We start from the raw sequence: 24269 nt of genomic DNA on the forward strand, positions 1-24269 counted from the left end.
GCATCTACCGGCCACGACATTCTGTGCAGACTCTACCAACAATTCTACATCCACATCTACATACATACTCCGCAATCCACCATACGGTGTGTGGCGGAGGGTACCTCGTACCACAACTAGCATCTTCTCTCCCTGTTCCACTCCCAAACAGAACGAGGGAAAAATGACTGCCTATATGCCTCTGTACGAGCCCTAATCTCTCTTATCTTATCTTTGTGGTCTTTCCTCGAAATGTAAGTTGGCGGCAGCAAAATTGTACTGCAGTCAGCCTCAAATGCTGGTTCTCTAAATTTCCTCAGTAGCGATTCACGAAAAGAACGCCTCCTTTCCTCTAGAGACTCCCACCCGAGTTCCTGAAGCATTTCCGTAACACTCGCGTGATGATCAAACCTACCAGTAGCAAATCTAGCAGCCCGCCTCTGAATTGCTTCTATGTCCTCCCTCAATCCGACCTGATAGGGTTCCCAAACGCTCGAGCAGTACTCAAGAATAGGTCGTATTAGTGTTTTATAAGCGGTCTCCTTTACAGATGAGCCACATTTTCCCAAAATTCTACCAATGAACCGAAGACGACTATTCGCCTTCCCCACTCTTGTATCCTCCTACAGTCACTCAACGACGACACCTTCCCGTACACCACAGCATCATCGGCAAACAGCCGCACATTGCTATCCACCCTATCCAAAACATCGTTTATGTAGATAGAAAACAACAGCGAACCTACCACACTTCCCTGGGGCACTCCAGATGATACCCTCACCTCCGATGAACACTCACCATCGAGGACAACTTACTGGGTTATATTACTTAAGAAGTCTTCGAGCCACTCGCATACTTGGGAACCAATCCCATATGCTCGTACCTTAGTTAGGAGTCTGCAGTGGGGCACCGAGTCAAACGCTTTCCGGAAGTCAAGGAATATGGCATCCCTCTGATACCCTTTATCCATGGTTCGCAAGATATCATGTGAAAAAAGGGCGATTTGCGTTTCGCAGGAGCGATACTTTCTAAAGCCGTGCTGATGCATGGACAGCAACTTCTCTGTCTCAAGGAAATTCATTATATTCGAACTGAGAATATGTTCGAGAATCCTGCAACAAACCGATGTTAAGGATATTGGTCTGCAATTTTTAGGATCCGTCCTTCTACCCTTCTTGTATACAGGCGTCACCTGCGGTTTTTTCCAGTCGCTCGGGACTTTACGTTGGGCAAGAGATTCGCGATAAATGCAAGCTAAGTAAGGAGCCAATGCAGTAGAGTACTCTCTGTAAAACCGAATTGGAATCCCATAAGGACCTGGCGATTTATTTATTTTCAACCCATTCAGCTGCTTCACAACCCCAGGAATGTCTATCACTATGTCCTCCATACGGGAATCTGTACGAGACTCAAACGGCGGTATGTTTGTACGATCCTCCTGCGTGAAAGATTTCTCAAATGCTAAATTTAAAATTTCAGCTTTCGTTTTGCTGTCTTCCGTTGTCAGGCCAGACTGATCAGTGAGTGACTGGATGGAAGCCTTCGACCCGCTTACCGATTCTACGTAAATCATTCCTGGAAGAAATCAGCACTAACGACCTTCCTGATGATGTGTCTTGGTACTGTTTAGTGAGGTGGGTATCAGTAGGTAAGGTTTTTACAATTGCTGGATCTAATCAAGAAATTCCTACAAAAAAAAAAAAAGAAAAAAGAAAGAAAGGGGAAATCTTTCCCTCACCTTGATGAGCCACAGTGGTTGTTAGATATGGCCTTTTTTTACTGATGTTGTTCAGCATATACAAACATTAAACGCATCATTACAAGGAAGAGATAAACGTATTTCTGATTTAGCGTAATCTGTGTTCAGCTTTCATAAGAAATTAAGTCTCTTTTTGAAACACTGAAACAGTTGCACATTTCATATACTTGAAGAAAATTACTGAAAGCCTTCCTTTAGTTCAGGTGCAAATACAACATTATTTAAATAGTATATCTGCCCGTAATGAAGAAATAAATGTAATGATTAATGATTTGAGGGTACTTAAACCTTCATTTGCATTGTTGGAAAATCATTTCCGTGTTGATGTTGTGGAAGAAAAAAATGGTTCAAATGGCTCTGAGCACTATGGGACTTAACTTCTGAGGTCATCAGTCCCCTAGAACTTAGAACTACTTAAACCTAACTAACCTAAGGACATCACACACATCCATGCCCGAGGCAGGATTCGAACGTGCGACCGTAGCGATCGCGCGGTTCCAGACTGTAGCGCCTAGAACCGATCGGCCACTCCGGCCGGCTGTTGTGGAAGATGGCTGTCCTGTTTCACCATCAACTGACAAGGATTCAGCAGCTTTAGAGTTGCAGCTACTGGAACATCAAGAAGATGAAAGACTTAAGGGTTTGGAACGAGCGACTGTTCAACTGTTGAATTTTGGAAGAAGGTTCCAGAAGAAAAATATCCACTTACAAGAGAGTGTACCCATAGATTGATATCTACTTTTGGGATCACTTATATGTATGAATCAGTGTACTCAACACTCAAGTTTATCAAATCTAAATATCGATAGGTTCTATCTCATGAACATTTAAGTGAACTTGTGCGAACCATACTCACCAATTGTCAGGCAGATTTGAAACAGTTGACAGAGAAAGTAAAGATTCGAAAAATCACATCACCAACGTAACCTAAAGTATCTTGTTTTGTAATAAAACGATGTATTTTTAAAATAATATTTTTTCATTGATGTTAATTATTAGTCCCTAAAAAGTGTTGCTCGCTTAAAACAGCTCCTTAAGTTTGCGGCTTCCAAAGGTAAAGTACGTGACCATCCTTGACATATAGTTTCCAAGAAAATTTACAAATGCGACTAGCTTGACAGTACATAATCAATTTTTCAAGTAAAGAATGCAAACATAGTCGACAGTTTTTATTTTCTGCTTAGTGCCATTTTACACAATGCAGGTAGGTATTATGTATTTTTAAGTGTGTGTGTGTGTGTGTGTGTGTGTGTGTGTGTGTGTGTGTGTGTGGTGTATTTTGCTCACGTATTTTGTATGTGGATAGACTGCAAGTCTCACTCTTTACATAATTTTTTGATATACAGAATGATTTTTTTCACCGTGTACAAACTCTAGGGATTGATCGATGAGAGGATACGGAACAAAAAAGATCTGATGAACTTATGTTCGGAAATGCAAGATTTCCTTACTAGAGATCATTTATTCAATCATACTTTGTTACAGAGACTGTGGTCTAATATGCGTTGCACTATGCAGTCACAGTTACAGTATGCATGGTTTCCTCCTAGAGGGTGGTACTGTTCCTCATACGTCATGCCCCAGTGCCCCCTCCTGCCATAGTAATTGGTAATGTTGTGTCCGATTCACTTATCTTGCTGACCCCTCTTGTAGTGGATGTGATACTGCGTTGTAAACGGTTGGTTCCTTGTTCGAATCGGGTGCTTGCCACATGGTGTCTACTTACGCAAAGGCAAATGGCAACAGGCGGCGGGCAGCAAAGTTGTATCAGCAGACCTTATCCCCGCCGACTACAACCACAGCATTCAATGTTTGGAACAGTGTTTGCCGTTTGTCTGAGACAGGGTCATTTCCGGAAGGAGGAAATCATGAAGGACGTACCCAAATTATTCAGACACCAGACTTGGAGAAAAATGTGATTAACACTGTGAAACGCGACCGTCGTGTCAGTACCAGATAGTTGGCCCGTCAGTACAGGGTAAGCCAGACGACAGCGTGGAACATTCTCCATGATAATTGTTACTACCCTTATCACTTAAAGCGTGTACAGCGACAGACTTTAAACATCTGGAGCAGTTTTGTCACTGGTTGTTCACCAGGCAACCACGATTCCGGGATTTGTGTCATCAATCCTATTCACAGATGAGGCCACCTTTACACGGAGTGGTATCTTTAACTTTCATAACAATCGTCTGTGGGATAGTGTGCAGAACGCCCACGGTATGATGACAGCGTATCATCAGCATCGGTTCAGCCAGAATGTGTGGACTGGGATAATTGGCGATCATATTTTGGGACCAGTCTTCCTTCCAGGTCATCTGATAGGCGGGAACTATCGGCGTTTCTTGCGGGTGACTTTGTCACCCCTGCTGGAAGAAGTGCCATTGATGATTCGAAGAGTTATGTGGCTGCAACGTGATGGTGCTCCAGCCCACTTCGACGTTAACATCCGGACGCATTTCAATTGTATCTTCCCTGTTCGATGGCTCGGACGGGGAGGGGGGGGGGGGGGGAATCCAGGTGCATAGCCTGCTCGTTCAGCGGATCTCAACCTGTGCGATTTCTGCTTATGGGACCATCTCGAAAGTACCGTGATTGCGGAGTCCCTTCCAGATGTGGAGACACTGGAGCAGCATATTCATGCTGCCTTTGACACTGTTCGGATGCAACGTGGCCGATGTGAACGTGAGAGACAGAATATGCTACAGCGCGTACATGCATGTGTTGAGGTACATAGAAACCATTTCCAACACATACTGTAACTGTGCCCGCATGGTATAGCGCATATTAGACCGAAGTCCCTGTAACGCTGTATGACTGAATTAATGGTCTCTAGCATGAAAACCATGCATTTCCAGTGATAAGTTCATTAGACCTTTTTTGTTCCGTATTCTCTCATCGATCAAGCCATAGAGTGTGTACACGGTGCAAAAAGTCATCCTGTATAATTATGGTCGTGTAAATATTTCTGAACACAGTGCAAAAATTCAGATCGTTCCGATAATTTCGATAATAGCCAAGATGTCTGGTCTGGGGCTATTTTATGATTGGTTATTTCATTTTAATGGACTGTAAAGTGCTGTGATGTGATTGGAGGAGCGGGGAGGTGTAAGGAAGGAGTGGGATGGGAGGGGACGGGTTGCAAACCACAACTAGGCTAGTTCCACCATCTTGGAGTTTTTTTTTTTTTTTTTCATTTCTCACTAGCACAACTGAGCTAGCCCCGTTATCTTGCATTTTGTTTGGTTAGAGTGAAAAAGGGGGGGGGGGATGGAAAGATGGTGTGGCTTGTCACGTGATGATGGTTTGCTCATTGATAAGATTTTGTGGCTTGCCGCCATCTTGGATCGCGACTTCTGTGCACCTTCTTGTAGGCAGCCTACACTAGCATTTTCAGCTGACCTTAATGGTATCATGAGGTTCAATATTGCCTTTAAGTATAATATCTCGTGGAGTCCTCAGAAATACTACTGCCATCTTCTGTAGATTATAGTATTGGCGGCCTGTGTGTGGCGTTTCTTTGAGTTGGGAATTGCTGATTTTCGTCTCCATCTTTGATAGATCTGAGCTTGAGGATCGTTTATGAGGATCTCGTCGTTGATAGGACGTAAGACCTTACGTTCGCTATCTTCTTTTTCCAACTCTGTGCCAGATCTTCGGCTGTGGTCAAAGCATTTCTTTCGATGGATCATGATTCTTTGCTACACGATATTATACATACATACCTGAAGAAAAGGGACCACTTAAAACAGAAAATTGGAAAAAAATAGTAATGACTTTTCTCATCTCACCACTTTAATTGTATTAGTGGAAGATCCTGTGTCGTTTTTCGTTTCAACTGGAATCGCTGCACTAAGATTTCCACACATTTACAAGTAAGATCAGCAGTAACACGAAATGGTACTTAACAGCAACAGAAACATTTTTAATATTACTGTATTGCAGTACAGTGCTGTTCAGAAATATGCTGCATTGTTTGCGTCTCGCCTGTTGTTCTGCTTGGGAGCCAGTGCGCGTTTGTTTACTTCCGCATAGTGGCTTGTCTTCGTGTTCGAATTCATCGACCATCATGACGTTTCCCTATCGTTAAGCCACAATTAAATTAACTTTTCCTTTGGATCATGAACGACCAAAAGCGTATGAAGCAGACGGTTTATAAGGGACGAAATGCGTCTCCGCCGCAAGATGTTCTCGGAATTCATTTTCCGATCCTTAGTACCACTGTGTACATAAAGCTGGGGAATAAAGAGCTGTGCGCCGTCACTGTTCGGCGTCATGATACCGATCTCAAGCTCCGATTTCTGATGGCCATGTAGGATCTGTTGTGGTTAATCACATTGGTTTTGACCTCCGAACATTGAGGGTTTTCGAATTCCTGTTCGAGGTGCCGTAGGACGTTGTGGTGGTCGCCTTTAAACCTCACGGCAACGTCGTCGATCACGTTGCTGATACATAGAAGAGGCTCGAAACCTACGGTGCCCTCAATGATGTCCATCAGACAGAGAACGAACTGAGGAAACACGTGCCTTCTTACTTCGTTATTGCCCTCTGCAGGGCTGTCGTCGTGTACGATGGCCAGCCTCGCACTTGCTCGGGTTGTGGCCAGGAAGGCCATGTCCGTTCTGAATGTCTCCGATGTAAGCTGGTTCAGACGCCGATGGGGAACGTCGCTCTCCCTGCGGCGCTCATGTGTTACCTTTTATCCTACGCGCCCGCGGAGGGGCTGCCTGCTGCGCCCACTCTGAATCAGGCGGCGCCGGTGCCAACACCTCTCGTCTACGTGATGGACGTTTTTCCTGTCTCCCCTACAGTGTCACCGGAGGCAGTACCATCAGCCGATGGCCGTCAGCTGACGCAAGCCGCCTGTCCCGACCCTACGATTGTTGACCTTGCAGTTGTACCGTCCTCCGCTTTTCTGCCGTATGGCCGCACGTCGGACGACAGCCGTCCACTATCCGACACAGAACAACTGGTTAGGAAACAAAGGTTGCCGAAGAAACGTAATAGACAGCGCCATACTCCTTCTGATGACTGCCTCCATCCTATGGTCGCAGGTTCGAATCCTGCCTCGGGTATGGATGTGTGTGATGTCCTTAGGTTAGTTAGGTTTAAGTAGTTCTAAGTTCTAGGGCACTGATGACCTCATATGTTAAGTCCCATAGTGCTCAGAGCCATTTGAACCATTTTGAACTGCCTCCATCGGATGTATGCACAGGATGGCGATCCTCCTACTGATGATAAGCTGTCCTCTGACTCCCTGGCACTGGACGACACGTCTCCCCCTACCCCTGTCCCTGGTCAGTTTCACCTATAGACAACGACCTTCCCCCGTCCGCGTGTGATGTGGTTGCTTCCCTTTCTGTGTCTGAAAAATGGTTCAAACGGCTCTGAGCACTATGGGACTTAGCTGCTGAGGTCATCAGTCCCCTAGAACTTAGAACTACTTAAACCTAACTAACCTAAGGACATCACACACATCCACGCCCGGGGCAGGATTCGAACCTGCGACCGTAGCGATCGCGCGGTTCCAGACTGTAGCGCCTAGAACCGCTCGGCCACTCCGGCCGGCTTTCTGTGTCTGAAGCTACCTTTGGGCGCATCTCTAATAGTGTTCCACTGAACTGGCCAGGTGAGACGTCTGTCTCCCAAGTTGATGATGGACGTTTTGGAGGTATACAGAGCGATGAAACCACCTCAATGTGGTCGGCTCCTTCCCCATTACAGTGATGTAGTCTTTCACAGGGGCCTAACGGAGAGCTTCCCATGCTTCCGCCATGTTTACATCTCCCACCCTCTTCGCGATGGTAGCTTTTCAGACTTATGTCATAGTCAGAGTCAATGTCAATGCCACTTGCACGTGCCATAAACTGGCGTTACTCCACGAATGCGGAATGTTGCGCACGTTGACATTGCCCTCCGTAAGGAGATGTGTGTTTCAACTTTTTGTGTTCCCCATGGCTCTATGGCATGCTTCCTCTACTGGTAGTGGTGTGGCGATCTTCTTATGTGATGGTATCCTCGCTGATACAGTTGCCTATCTCCCATATGCCAGAGGTATGGCTCTAATGTTTGGTGGCGCCAGGATCATCAACGTCTATGGGCCATCTGGTTTGGGTCGTCCCCATGAACGTTCCAGTTTGTTCCCTGAGGCGGTCACGCCTCTCTTTCTGGGTTATCAGGATGCCTTAATCATAGGAGGCAATTTCAACTCCACCGAGGCACCAAAAGACCAACTGCTGCATCACTCTCTGTGCTCTACAATAGCGGCAATTTTCCATCACTTCAGCCTTGTAGACTCTTGGGAGCATGGTGATCGTCCAAGGTTCACAATATTTCACTAGCTATTCTTTCAGTCGCCTCGATCGTTGCCGGGTTGCAGGCTGCTGAATTGTGGCCCATTGCGTTCTCTAACTGTGATGCATGTATCTGTGCCATCAATCTCCTTCGTCAAAGGGTGTAACGTGGCTGGGGATTATGGAAACTGAACACGGTCCATCTTACTTCATCAAAATGTCGGCAGCTCATTGAGACCACCTGGACGGCTTTTCGTCAGCCCTGTGATGCATATTGATCTGGCCTGTCATGGTGGGTCCTCTGCATAAAGCTTGTCCTCAGCAAGGCTCTCACTGGTTACAAAAGGGAGATCGCGGAATGGTGGCGATGTACCTGGGATTTATAGTTGACCATTCTCTGGAAATGTACTATGATGCGTATTCGACAGAGCGTCAGGTGATGGTGAATCGTGCCGAGGTACAGTTTATTGCCCTCTCTCGTCGTTGCTTTGAAGGAGTTATAGTTAGGGGACGCACACATGACAGGTTAACTCAGGAGCGTCCGTCTATGTACCATGTGACAGTAAAACAGCGCCACCGTTGGAGGACTTTGATTTATGTTCTTATGACTAATGATGGACAGAGGTTAGATACTCAATGTGATATAGGGTCTGCCCTCCATGCATACTATGATATGCTGTACTCTGCGAAACGCCATAAACCTGCCAACATTACAGTAGTCTCCCGTCTCTCCTTGGGCTCGATTCCTGTGGATGCAGTGATGGCTCTGCTTGCAGGAGTCACAGAGCGTCCTCCGGCGCCATCCAGGCGGGTTCTAAGAAGAAGCCTCCTGGCCCTGATTGCCTCCTACAAGAGTCTTATCGTACATTTCGTCCCCTACTGGCGCCAGTGTGAACAAAAATTTGTCAGTACCTTAAACCACCTATCACACAGATCTCACATGGCTTCCTCGACTCTCATTATTCCCATCCACAAGCCTCAGGATACATCACGGATATTTGATTATTGCCTCTTGACGTTGCTCAACAGCAACACAAAGATCTTTACCTGGCTGTTGATTGCACGGGTTAAACGGACAGGCTGGTACGTAGTTTTCCCTGATCAAACCTATCTGGAACGTGCCAATAACATGTAAACTGCCGTCTGTCGCTATCGAGACATAATCGCTCTTTCTCACGCTCATCGTGTGCCTGGCGTTTGGGGTGCTCTTGATTTCAGCCAGGCGTTCGATCGGGTCTATCACAATTACCTGGAAGGGGTGCTCCACATTATGAGATACCCTCATACTGCCGTCGACGTTATAAGCATCTCCTTCGCTGTGTGACGTCCTGTGTACTCCACAATGGCTGCCTCACTCCTCCCATCTTTATCTGTCGTTCAGTGCGTCATGGATGCCTACTCTCTGCACTGTTGTATGCTTTCGCCACGGAACCATCTGGCTTCCATCAATGCCTGTCTGGGATGTCTCTCGGTGACCATGTATTCAACTGCATTGCTTATGCAGACGATCTCGTTCTCGTTCTTCGTAGTGGCTCTGAGGTTAGCAGTCATTGGAATGGGTTACCATCTACAGTGAGGTTTCTGGTAGCTGCCTTAACGTCCGCGAATCGAGCGCTATGGCTATAGGTGCGGGGCTTCCTGCAGGCAGCGCTGCTGTGCTACTATCCCATGTTTAGAACCCGATTTAGCAAACGATCTGCGGTGCACGATTGCTCTCAACTGCCAGCGTCTGCTGTCTCAATTACGATGTGGGCTCCTAGATCATCGTTTACGAGCCCTCGATCTTCTGCAACGGATACAACATGTAAATGTATATTTGGTGTCATGTATCCTACACAGGGTACAGACACTTCCCATTCTGCCGTCCATGGCCCACCGCATGTTAGCGGCATTGGGTTCATATGTTTGCCACGGCTTGCTGTTCAAGGTACAGACCCTCACCCTTCCACGGTGCAGGGGCGGCTTAAGCCTGTATGATTCCCTTGACAAAGTGCCTTTTCGTCAGCTGTCAAATGGTGCTGTGGCGCAGTTGCCCCACGTACCTAACCAGCCTGTTGCTGAAGGCCCTTGAACTACGCTCTCTCTCTCATCCCCTATCTATGCTCTCCAACTTTCGGACATCCTGCTGCCCCTCTTTTACTTCCGCCATTCTTTCCTCGAACTGAGCTATGTCTGTACTGTGATACTGGCAAAGCGTTTGATGTCCACAAAGGTGATCTATGGCTTTCTTCAACAGGTCAGGCCACCAAATGTGGTTGAGGAGAAGCATCCCCACGTCGACTGGCGTGATGTCTGGCGATCGGTGTACGCCCCTTACTTTGGTACTGTCGTCCAGTCTCCATGGTACCTTACAGCAATGGGAAGCAAATGTACCGCTCATGCCTTCACGAGATTCACCTTGCAGACAGCCCAGTGTGTGTCGCCTGTGATGTTCTGGCCACGGTCGGCCATTGCCTAGTGAGCGGATTGGCGATAGGTGTCTGGTTCTTGTGCGACAGATGCTGACCTTAATTACCTGTACGACTTCTCGTCAGGTACCTCATCACCTACTCCTTTTCCGGACTTGGGATACTTCCTACAATAGAAGACGAACTCCGTGAAGCAGAATTGTGGACAAACAGTCCGTTAGTTGTTTACTGACGTCGAGAAAAACCTCTTTGACACTTCCTTAATGAACGACAGTGTACAGTTGTCCACAATCGCAAATACGAACAATTTTTCTCTAATTTTCTGTGTAGTGTCTTACTTAACCCACCCCGGAGTTGGGATGTTACTGGAATAAGAAGGATCCACGCCTTTTCCACTCTTAGGACAAGTCATTCTCTGGTCGTACAAATGTTCTTCTCCGAAAAACTATGCGTCGATAGTCCCACATAGTATGATGAATTGCCGCACCCTCCTCCTGGCAACTTCGGTTTCCTGCTACGCTCGGTAACATAAAAAATAAATAAATAAAAAAATTAAAAAACGTCTCATTGATGTGCTTTGTACCTCTACTCCACGTTCCCCACGCTTTCCTTGGTTCCTGAGGGTGGGAACGGGATATTGTGGCCTGGTCTCGGGTTGAGACCTCTCAACACTTTGCCCCCACCCCTCCTTTTGGGTACCAAAAGTTCCTTTGAAAAAGAAATGGTAAGGCTACCGCTCGCGATAAGCGGGAAATCCGGATTCAAGTCCCGGTCCGGCACAAACTTTCATTGTCGTCATTCCATATGTAGCTGATTGTTGCCTATATTCGCAGCTGCGAATAACGGTAGCAGTCGCCTCGGTGCCTGTTGCTTGGAATATGCATGCGTGTCCGAAGGAACTTTGCATCGTACTTATGAACAACATAGGCACTGCAATATCGCATTTATTCGCCAAAACCGGGAAAGCGACCTTCAATTAAAATGTCTCCCCTGTAAGCGAATGTAAGTAATGGGTGTACGACTGCAGGTTGTAAACACATGGTTGACGATTTGTGGAAGTTCGAGCCGGGCCCTAAGTCGTGCTCGAATAACCAACTGGTAAAGCAGTGACAGCTCGCGTGAAGCGGGAAATTCGGGTTCGAGTCCCGGTCTGGTACAAATTTTTGTCATGCCATTATATAGCTGATGGTTGTCCATATTCGCAACTGCGAATACATTTCATGTATTTTTAATGTTGTTTGCAATTATCACATTACCCTTCCTAACTTGTGTATAAGTTATTCTACTTACGTAAGATTCACGAGTTGGGTTAAAATTTTCGGTGAAGGATATCAACGACAAAATTCTGTGACGGTAACGCTATCCTCAATGAAAGCAAGGATGATTTGCTGGGTCCGTTGAATGGAATGAAGGAGTGATAAAATAGGGAATGAGAAGGGTCTTCGTAGAGTCGGCGACGAAGGGAACATGTGGAAAAAAATTGCAAAAAGAAGGGACAGAAAGATAGGACATGTATCAAGAAATCAAGGAATAACTTCCACTGTACGAGAGGGAACCTTAGAGGGCAAAAACTGTACGGAAGACAGAGATTAAACTTATCCAACAAATAACTCAAGACGTTGAGTCCAAGTGATACTCCGATATGAAGGGGTTGGTACAGAAGAGGAATTCGTGGCAGGCGCATCAAACCGATTTGAAAATTGGTGACATAAAAAATCACTATCGTATATGTCATTGGTAGCTTCTTTAATTGTTCGTTAACTATAATTAAAATATATTCAACTATTATTTTTAAAGTGTAGTGATACTGACTGTACTAACATCGATATTAGTATCTCTTATTAGTATTTACTGTTGCACTGTTTTGTTTTTCTATTCATCCAGCTGCTAACTAAGCGCACAAAATTTTGCGCAATGAAACGTAAATTGTCAGTATTATGGTAAATGGAGATAAAATGGAATATTTTGTTACCATTTTAATACTTCTTTGGAGAAACAAATAAAATGGAAAAAATACAATGTGAAAAACCTGTATTATTTTGCGTCCAGTAAACGTTAATTACACTCCTGGAAATTGAAATAAGAACACCGTGAATTCATTGTCCCAGGAAGGGGACACTTTATTGACACATTCCTGGGGTCAGATACATCACATGATTACACTGACAGAACCACAGGCACATAGACACAGGCAACAGAGCGTGCACAATGTCGGCACTAGTACAGTGTATATCCACCTTTCGCAGCAATGCAGGCTGCTATTCTCCCATGGAGACGATCGTAGAGATGCTGGATGTAGTCCTGTGGAACGCCTTGCCATGCCATTTCCACCTGGCGCCTCAGTTGGACCAGCGTTCGTGCTGGACGTGCAGACCGCGTGAGACGACGCTTCATCCAGTCCCAAACATGCTCAATGGGGGACAGATCCGGAGATCTTGCTGGCCAGGGTAGCTGACTTACACCTTCTAGAGCACGTTGGGTGGCACGGGATACATGCGGACGTGCATTGTCCTGTTGGAACAGCAAGTTCCCTTGCCGGCCTAGGAATGGTAGAACGATGGGTTCGATGACAGTTTGGATGTACCGTGCACTATTCAGTGTCCCCTCGATGATCACCAGTGGTGTACGGCCAGTGTAGGAGATCGCTCCCCACACCATGATACTGGGTGTTGGCCCTGTGTGCCTCGGTTGTATGCAGTCCTGATTGTGGCGCTCACCTGCACGGCGCCAAACACGCATACGACCATCATTGGCACCAAGGCAGAAGCGACTCTCATCGCTGAAGACGACACGTCTCCATTCGTCCCTCCATTCACGCCTGTCGCGACACCACTGGAGGCGGGCTGCACGATGTTGGGGCGTGAGCGGAAGACGGCCTAACGGTGTGCGGGACCGTAGCCCAGCTTCATGGAGACGGTTGCGAATGGTCCTCGCCGATACCCCAGGAGCAACAGTGTCCCTAATTTGCTGGGAAGTTGTGGTGCGGTCCCCTACGGCACTGCGTAGGATCCTACGGTCTTGGCGTGCATCCGTGCGTCGCTGCCGTCCGGTCCCAGGTCGACGGGCACGTGCACCTTCCGCCGACCATTGGCGACAACATCGATGTACTGTGAAGACCTCACACCCCACGTGTTGAGCAATTCGGCGGTACGTCCACCCGGCCTCCCGCATGCCCACTATACGCCCTCGCTCAAAGTCCGTCAACTGCACATACGGTTCGCGTCCACGCTGTCGCGGTATGCTACCAGTGTTAAAGACTGCGATGGAGCTCCGTATGCCACGGCAAACTGGCTGACACTGACGGCGGCGGTGCACAAATGCTGCGCAGCTAGCGCCATTCGACGGCCAACACCGCGGTTCCTGGTGTGTCCGCTGTGCCGTGCGTGTGATCATTGCTTGTACAGCCCTCTCGCAGTGTCCGGAGCAAGTATGGTGGGTCTGACACACCGGTGTCAATGTGTTCTTTTTTCCATTTCCAGGAGTGTATTTTCTTTCAGCTGGACCGTGATAGTTGGCAGACCTTTATCTCTGTTATATCCAAAGATGTACTCCCAGTTCGTGACATTTTTCTAGCTAAACAACAAACAAATAATTTTCGGGAAAAGAAATAATATAATTTGTACCTTTGTATACTTCTCTCAGGACTTGGTGTTTAACGTGAGCGGTTTTACTAATCCGACGCCGTATTAGATGGAAGATTCTGCTCTTAACGAATTTGAGTAATTCCCCAGAGCAGTCGGTAGCAAACACTCGGAAAGCTTCATTTATGCGTGAAGGAGCTCCATATCTCTCTAGAGCCACGACGCCAAATATTTGCACTCTGTGCTCGTAGATTCCGTCGCCTAATTATTCGTGGGACACTGAACTCCTGGCAAGCAGCTGCTTTGTCGAAGACGAGGTTTACAGAAAACCACTTCTTCCATTAGGAACAATGCATGCATTTACTTACTGAATTTTTAGTCTCTGAATCTCCGCTAGATACTGGTAAAGCTAAAAACAATGTCATATGTTATGACAAATTTTGCTCTTACTATATTCTATACTTATACGGGATTTGTCGCATTAGACGTGAAACCCTTTTTGTTTCGTGAAATACTCATGTTACTGAAATGAGGTTTTCTGTTCAGTTAATACCCTTAACTCTTGTATCAACCAAGATGTTGAACCACGTACGGTTTTTTAATGGAACTATTCTAAAGTTCATGAAAAGGGGACTACAGTCATATAACGCTTGTTAATACTTGTATTGAAATTTTTCGCATATATGTCAGAGAAATGTGTTAGGATTCAAACGGAAGTGGGCCGGATTCGTCTGTTACTATGGAAACACTCCCAAATGAGATTGACGTTCCTAGTTACGTCGTTTTATTAAGCCTTTCGAGTGTTTCTTTTTTCCACAAAATCTTTTCACATTAACACCAGGACGTATACACATTTGAAACAATTTTTGTAGACGCCTTCCGATACGATGTACTAATCGTAGCTGACCTGTATCAGTGTCGTAAAAAGTAGGGCCAGGAAGAAATATGTTTAATCATAGTAGTGTACACATATTTTCTTGCATATATCAACGGAGCTGATATGAGAGCTCAACTTGGTTGTATTTGCACCACAACAGGCGATGCTAGCAAGCTTCATTTTGAGCACATATCTCGGTTTTTGTGCCGAAAGTTTCTACTCTAACACTGACAAGAACTATGTGTCTGCATTAATCTTTTCAAAAGCTTTCGAATGTGGTTGAGAAAATTATATCGTTCCATTTGAAACAAATATACCTACTTAAACGATAATTAACAGTAGCAGTCATACAACAAAATACATGGTAGTCTGCGTACTATCATTTTCCGAAAACCTTGTTTCGATATGTTGAACCGCTTATGAAATAAAAGTGGTGTTATGTCTTACGCGACTCACGGTATATACTCTAGTATGTAAAATATTATTTTATGTTGTTTAATCCGTCAGTATCTGGTCCGCTCATGATATTTCACCAACGCAAATCCCTATCAGTGGTCTGCAAGTCAGATTTAAATCTATTAGTCAGTGCATGAGCATATTCTCTTTTCCTACGGTTTCAAGTTGAACTGGCTACCTGCATTTATTTCAGTTGGCGTGTGCGTGTGTCTCCATTTTCTAAAATATGATTTGTGGATTTGTGTAGACTAATTGATAGTGACCGGGCCAAATATCTCACGAAACAAGTATCAAACGAAAAAACTACAAAGAACGAAACTCGTCTAGCTTGAAGGGGAAAACCAGATGGCGCTATGGTTGGCCCGCTAGATGGCGCTGCCATAGGTCAAACGGATATCAACTGTGTTTTTTTTTTAAAATAGGAACCCCCATTTTTTATTATATATTCGTGTAGTGCGTAAAGAAATAAGAATGTTTTAGTTGGACCACTTTTTTCGCTTTGTGATAGATGGCGCTGTTATAGACACAAACATATGGCTAACAATTTTAAACGAACAGTTGGTAACAGGTAGGTTTTTTAAATTAAAATACAGAACATAGGTACGTTTGAACATTTTATTCCGGTTGTTCCAATGTGATACATGTACCTTTGTGAACTTATCACTTCTGAGAACGCATGCTGTTACAGCGTGATTATCTGTAAATACCACATTGAAAAATAGCACTGTGATAATGTTACATGAGAGATAACGCAGTAGGACACAGGATGTCCGTGATGTAATGTCAGAGTTCCCTCAATCAGTACCAGCCATGAGCTGTAGTCATAACTGAGTGCTTCTCACAACATGAGACCGTAAGGAAAACCACCGCACCTCCCCAAAACATCGGAAAAATGGGAATTCTCCCCAGGTTGCAGTCCATACTCATTGATTAGAGCAGGACTGCAGTTAATCGCTGAACACAATCCGACGTAATTCATCAGCAGTTCGTGCTACCTGTTCATGCCGCCATTCCAAATGCAGCCTTTGCATTGTGGTGTTGACGGGAGCCTATGCATGGGGTGGTAGTTCCCTAATCCAGCTGTTGTTACTCTCTTACCAAAGGCGCAGGACGAGCAGAATGTTGCAGCGAATCCATTACTTGTTCTCGGCAGGCAGGAATAGATATCAAGTGGTTGTAGTGGTTGTGATGTGCTTGGTGTGGGCAGCTATTTTCAGTAATGTCTTTTTACATACATACTATGCAGGCCACCATATGGTGCTCAGCGAAGGGTACCTTGTATCACTGCGCATCATCCCCTCTCCTGTTGCACTCCCAGATGGAGCCAGGTGGAAACGACTGTCTACATTCTCTCATAAGAGCCCTGATTTCTCTTATTTTGTCTTCATAGTCATCACGTGAGATGTTTGTTGGTGGCAGTAGGATCGTTCTGCAGTCTGTCGCAAATACTGGTTCTCTAAACTTTAGTGTTTCACGATAGTAATGACTTTTTCCCTCTAGGGATTCGCATTTGTGTTCACAGACTATTTCCGTAACATTCACTTGTTGACCCAACCTACCCGTGACAAATCTAGCAGTACACATTTGAATTGCTTTCATGTGTTCCTTCAAATCAATCTGAGAGGGATCTGAAGACACTTGAGCAGCACTCAAAAATGGTCATGCAGGCGTCCTATATTTGGTCCCCAAATATATATATATATATATATATATATATATATATATATATATATATATATATATATATATATCCGTTACCATATGAACTCTACAAATGCACAACAGTATTTTAACTTTAACATTTTTACTAATTTTAACTTGTTTTTGTTGTTTTGTGGTCTTCAGACCAAAGATGATTTGATGCAGCTCTCTATGCCACTCCACCCTGTGCGATCCTCTTCATCTTTGAATAACTACTGCAATCTATATCATTCTGAATCTGCTTACTATATTCATATTTTGGTCTCCCTTGACGATTTTTAGCCCCCCACACTTCCGTCCAATATTAATTTGGTGATCACTTAATGCCTCAGAATGTGACCTATCAACCGATCCCTTCTTTTGGTCAAGTTGTGCCACAAATTTCTTGTCTCCCCGATTCTATTCAGTTCCTCCTCATTAGTTACGCGGTCGACCCATCTATTCTTCAGAATTCTTCTGTACCACCAAATTTCGAAAGTTTCTATTCTATTTTTATCTAAACTGTTTACCTTCCACGTTTCACTTCCATACATGGCTATACTCCACACCAATATCTTCAGAAAAGACTTCCTAACACTTAAACCTATATTCGATGTTAACAAATTTCGCTTCAAAAATGCTTTTCTTACATTGCCAGTGTACATTTCATATCCTCTCTACCTCGGCCACTATCAGTCATTTTGCTGTCCAAATAGCTCAACATCTACTATTTTTAGTGTCTCGTTTCTTAATCGGATTCCTTTATCATCGCCTGATTTAGTTCGATTACATTCCATTATCCTTGTTTTGCTTTTATTGATGTTCATCTTATATTCTCCTTTCAAGACAATACCCATTCCGTCAACAGCTCTTAAAAGTCCTCTTTCTTTCCCTGACAGAATTACAATGTTATCGGGAAACAATTTTTTTATTTCTTCTCACTGAACTTTAATTCCTACTCCGAATTTTTCTTTGGTTTCTTTTACTGATTGTTCAGTGTACAGATGGAATAACATCGGGGGCAGTCTACAACCCTGTCTCGCTCACTTCTCGATGACTTCTTCTCTTTTGTGCCTTTTACTCTTATAGCAGCCGTCTGATATCCCTACAATTTATAAACAGTCTTCCGCTCCCCGTATTTTACCCCTGCTATTTCCAGAATTTCAAGGAGAGAATTACAGAAAACATTGTCAAAAACTTTATCTAAGTCTACAAAAGCTATAAATAACTAACATAAGGACATCACACACATCCATGCCCGAGGCAGGATTCGAACCTGCGACCGTAGCGGTCACGCGGTTCCAGACTGTAGCGCCTAGAACCGCTCGGCCACCCCGGCCAGCTATATTGCTTTTAAGTAAATCTCCCTAGTAGGCTTATAGACCTTCCATACAATCACTCCACCTTTCAGCTTTCCCTTGTTTGCTTAGGACTAATTTACCATTTGAGCTCTTGATAGTCATATAGCTCCTTCTCTTCTTCCCAAAAACCTCTTTAACTTTCCTGTATGTTGTATCTATCTTTCCCTTAGTCAAATACGCTTCTAAATCCTTATACCTGTCCTCTAGCAATTTCTGCTTTGGTATTTTGCACTTCCTGTCAATCTCACTTTTCAAACGTTTGTATCCCCTTTCGCCTACTTCATTTGCTGGATTTTTAAGTTTCCTCCTTTTTTCAGTTAAATTCAATATTTCTGGTGTTACCCAAGGATTCCTTCTAGGCCTTGTCTTTTTATCTATTTGATCCTCTGCTGCCTTCACTATTTCCTGTCTTAAGACTACCCATTCGTCTTCTACTGTATACTTTTCCCCTGTTCTAGTCAACAGTTGCCTAATGCCCCCTATGTAGCTCTCGACAACCTCCAGTTCTTTCAAATTATCCAGGCCTCATCTCCTTAATTTCCTACCTGTTTCTAATTTCTTCATTTTTAATCAACAATTCATAAGCCATAAACTGTGCTCAGAGTCTGCATGAGTATTACATCGTCAATTAACAATAGTTTCATTTAAATTCTCATAATGCGTCAAATAGGTAGCGAACATTCACTGTATGTTACTCTGGGAGATATAAAAAAATTCTACACTTTATGAAAATAAAAGTGAAACAACCAAAAGAGAGAAGAAAACGAAATGAAACTTTGCGGATGGAGTGGGTGTGTGATGTTACTTCAGAGATTAGAAAATCGAGACAAATATAGAAATAACTTGACAGTGTGTGCCTACTTATTAATATGACGTTATACTTCCTGTAGCCTGTCTGCATGCACGTTTTCGATTGAAAAGGATGTCATAAAGCTGTTGCTTTTGCACAACCATCAACCACAACTTTTTCACAGTCATTGCCTGCAGCGTCCATTTTAACGATAGCGATACTGTGACGCAAGTGAACTCCAACATAACTGGACAGAATTTGTTACAACAATAATGTCGTGAGTAACTCCTCAGCAGTTATCGGAGAGAACCGAATTAAGTAGAGACACAAAAAGAACAGTGATGTAACGTATGTACAGAAGAGACATGAACATCACATTACGTCCACATGCTAACATTTTTATTAGTCTTCGTCTCTGAAGAATACTGTACGGCACTGATCTGTTAGAAGGAAATGTATATTAACATGAGAATGTAGTTAAACTTACAAATTTCTATTAATTTTTAAATTACAGAATGTAAAAGCGAGTGTCCTGACATTTCAATCCAATAAATGTTCAGAGTGGTGCCCATCATTTGCTGCACACATTTGCAATCTACCGCGTAATGAGTAATCTACACGACGCAGTACATCTGGTGTAATGTTCCCACAGGCTGCCTCAATACGATGTTTCATATCATCTAGGGTTGTAGGCACATCACGGTACACGTTCTCATTTAACGTACCCCACAGAAAGAAGTCTAAAGGTGTAAGATCAGGAGAACAGGCTGGCAAATTTATGCATCCACCTCGTCCTATGAAACATCCGTCGAACATTCTGTCAAGGGTCACCCTAGTGTTCATTGTAGAATGTGCAGGAGCATCATCATGTTGATACCACATATGTACGTCTAGGCTAGGGCTTAACAACTGGCCGGTTTTGAGCGCGAGTACTCGCGTCTGCTCAGGCACGTGCTCGCGAGCAGGTGCAAGGTCGTGGAGTAGGGTGGGAGGGGGAAGAGGGAGGGAGGGAGGGAGGGGAAATGAGCGCGCACGTTTGAATAGGGCCGCAGCGTGCCTATTGAATTCGCGCCGACTGTGTAACGCTTAAAGTACTACAATCAGCTCTAACAGTCACTTCGCTGGTTAAGAATCATGTCAAGTCGCCGTTATGTAACCCCAACCATGCTTTCGCAGTTCAACCCCCATTGGGAGGAATTGTATCTGTTTACAGAAAAAGATGGTGTTGCAAAATGTTTAGTATGTCACAAAACGCTGAATTCATTCAGGAAATTTAATTTGCAGCGACATTATATGTCGTACCACGCGAAAGACTACGAAAGTGGAAAATGTGATAGACCAGATCGTGCACAGGAAGTTGTTAAACTTAAAAGGAAGCTATCCGAAGAAGATCTGGACGACGAAGAAAGATCAACTGAGGCAGCTCTCAGAGCGGGTTACAAAATTGCTTTGCTTTTAGCAAAATCCCTGCGCCCCTTCACTGATGGCGATTTAATAAAAGAATGTTTGGTAGTTGCAGCGGAACATATGTGTCCATCTCAAGTTGAACAGTTTCGGATTGTGCCACTATCTAACGTGACCATTATGCGTCGCATACAGGACATGGCAGACGACGTCCAGAGCCAGCTTGCAAATATCTGTAAAGATTTTATAGCCTATTCGCTAGCTCTGGACGAAAGTGTTGATATCACTGGAACAGCGCAGCTTGCCATATTTATTAGAGGTGTTAATAGAGATCTTCAGGTGAGGGAGGAGCTCTTCGATGTAGTAGCCATGAAGAACACTACAACCGGAGGTGATATTTTAAGTAGTGTTGAAGGAAGTGTTGAAAATATAGGATTGTCGTGGAATTCGTTAGTTTCAGTGTCTACAGACGGTGCACCAGCGATGACAGGGAAAAAGCAGGTTTCGTTGAGTTGTTGAAGGAGAAAATGCAAAAAATGACCGTGCAGAATGAAATAAGGGGCGTTCACTGTGTAATCCACAAGGAAAACTTATGTGCAAAGAGTATCACTCTAAAAAATGTGATGAGTGTTGTTGTTCGTACAACCAGTTATATAAGGAAGCATGGGCTACAACACAGACAATTTAAAAGCTTTCTTGAGGATGTAGAAAGCCAGTATGGTAGCCTGCCTTATTACAGCGAGGTCCGCTGGCTTAGTCGTGGCGAATTATTAAATTGATTTTTTTGCCTATTAGATAAGATAAATATGTTCATGGAAATAAATAACATGTGTGTTCCTGAATTGAAGGAGCCTTCATGGAAATGTAACCTCGCGTTCTTAGCAGATTTAACTAGCCATCTGAATGCTTTGAACATTTCACTACAAGGTAAAGATCTGCTAATTACTCATTTCATAGATCGAATACGAGCTTTCAAAATGAAATTGACACTTTGGGTGAGTCAGCTGGAAACAGTAAATCTAGCTCATTTTCCTAAATTATCATCCATGCAAGATGTTCACAAACACTTTGAACGTTATTCACATAGTTTAGTTGCCCTTAAGGAAGAATGTGATCAACGCTTTCAAGATCTGACAGCACTAGACAGTGATTTTGATCTGTTCTCCTCTCCACATTCAGCGAATATTGAAGAGATTCGTCCTGAGCTGCAACTAGAAATTATTGACCTGCAGTGTGACAGAGAATTCAGAGACAAATATCAGAACAAGAAAAACATTTTGGAATTCTACAGACACTTCCCTCAGGATAGATTTCCTCGTTTGCACAAACTGGCGGCTACAATAATATCAATGTTCGGTTTCACGTATGTTTGTGAACAACTGTTCTCTGCAATGAAACGTAACAAGACGCGCCTGAGAAACGCATTGTCTGATCGAAATTTAAACTGCACGCTGCGCCTACAAAGCACAAGAACAATTACTCCGAATATAGACGCAATTCTAAAGGGCAAAAAGTACAAGATAACCGAGAATCCCACACTTCAGTGACACGTTTTATTGTGCAACAGTTCACAAATTAATACGAATGTAGAGGCATACACTAAGCTAATAAAATTATTTGGCAAGTGTACATTCTCCTTTATTTGTCTCATTTGTCGCAGTAATAATTCGTGAGTGATATCCCTGCAGGTGGCTGCGGATTTACAGTGACTGGCGGCAGCTGTTGTGTGCCCCACGTGACTCTCCCCACTCTTCGCTCTGGTCCGGTAGTGGGGGTAGCGTGCTCGCGCTGCTCCGTGCTCGCGCCTTGCTGCTCACAGCTTGCTCCGCGAGCACGTATGTTTTGAAGCCCTGGTCTAGGCGTTTCCAGCGGGACATTTTCTAGCAATGTTAGCAGATAATTTTGTAGAAATTCGATGTATTTTTCAGCTGTTTGGGTGCCTTCAATGAAGTAAGGACCAATGAGATAGCCGCCAATTACTCCGCACCATACATTTACGTTCCACGGTCGATGCCGCTCTACCTGTCGCAGCCAGTTAGGATTTTCCATGGACCAGTAATGCATTTTGCGTATATTTACTGCACCGTGGTTTGTGAAACCTGATTCATTGGTATACAGGTAGCACTGCAACGCATTGAAAGTGTATATGATGCTATTACTGTGATTACAAAATCGAATAAAATTTAGAAAGAACTTGGCAGCTCGTCAGTACGAGGTTACATCCCCTTTGGCTTGGATGCATGCGCTCACTTGGTTGGGAATTGTGTCATAAAGCCTTTGTATCCTCTTCTGGGGCAAGCTGTTGTAAATGGTTCCTAATACCCTTGGTACTGAGAGAGCGTTGAAGTACGAGCTGTCCCACACATGCTATACTGGGCATTGATCTGGGGATCATGCAGGCCCTGAGAGTAAAATGGCACCATGACTGTGTTCCGTGCGACCGCTACGGTCGCAGGTTCGAATCCTGCCTTGGGCATGGATGTGTGTGATGTCCTTAGGTTAGTTAGGTTTAAGTAGTTCTATGTTCTAGGGGACTGATGACCTTAGCAGTTAAGTCCCATAGTGCTCAGAGCCATTTGAGCCACACTGTCACATGATAGGCAATAAGTAATGACGTAGGATGTACATGACGTACCATTATGTCGTCAGAGCTTCTTCAACTATTACCAGTCTTCACCTGAAGTTCTATCTCATGGCTTCCCCATACCATGACGTTAGGAAAATCGGATCTCTCCACAGGTCCCCCCCCTCCCCCTCGTACGCCAACCATGCGTAGATAAGCAAGGTGGATTCTGGTTGAGGTAACGATTTTATCTCAAGATCACTACTGATAAGGATTTCCGGTGTCAGTTTAAACAGTTGTGCTGGTTATTTTCGAGGTCACCCTTCACACTAGCCTCCCCTCCCCTCCCCCTAGTGAATCAATTGCAATCGATCAAGGTCATCCATAGGGAACTCATGTCCTGCACACACACACACACACACACACACACACACACACACACACACACACACACACCTCAAACAAGTGGACGAGGTCATGACATTACTGGCCACATGGTATTGCGTGATATAAAACGGGCAGAACACCCATGGACCAATCAGAGCTCATTAAAATGGCAGGAAACACCTCCTCTCCCACATGGACCAATAAGATTCAAGCATCCCATACCCCATATCATCCGTTAACTAGTTCGATTGTGTAGATCTCTTCATTCAAGGTTTGTCCATCATGGAGAGAGGTTCAGGTCTGATCTAGACAAATTATTATTAAAAACAAATCCATAGTGAAAGTGTTTGAAAATAATAACAAAATATAACAAATTAAGTAAATGGTTCATTATTAATAATTTCTTTTGCAATACAATATTTCTACAAGAATTTTTGTTGTTTATTGACAGTTTTTAATGGTTTTCTTTACAAATGCAATGTGTTATAAATATTTCTTTTGGTGACACATACATGGCTACATCTACAATAAATTGCAAAGTTATTTCTCATTTGATGACAGTATTATAAGGTACATGTATCTACACCAAAAGTAATACAGAGAAGAACAACTTAAATACTAAGTTTCCCGTTTCGGTTGTGCCTCACTTGTTATTCTTTTACACGATATTTATATTTTAATCGCTTTCTGTCTGATTGGTTTGATCCATTTAAATATATACAGCTTACATT

This window comes from Schistocerca piceifrons, chromosome X (genome assembly GCF_021461385.2).
Source record: "Schistocerca piceifrons isolate TAMUIC-IGC-003096 chromosome X, iqSchPice1.1, whole genome shotgun sequence".
Lineage (NCBI taxonomy): Eukaryota > Metazoa > Arthropoda > Insecta > Orthoptera > Acrididae > Schistocerca > Schistocerca piceifrons.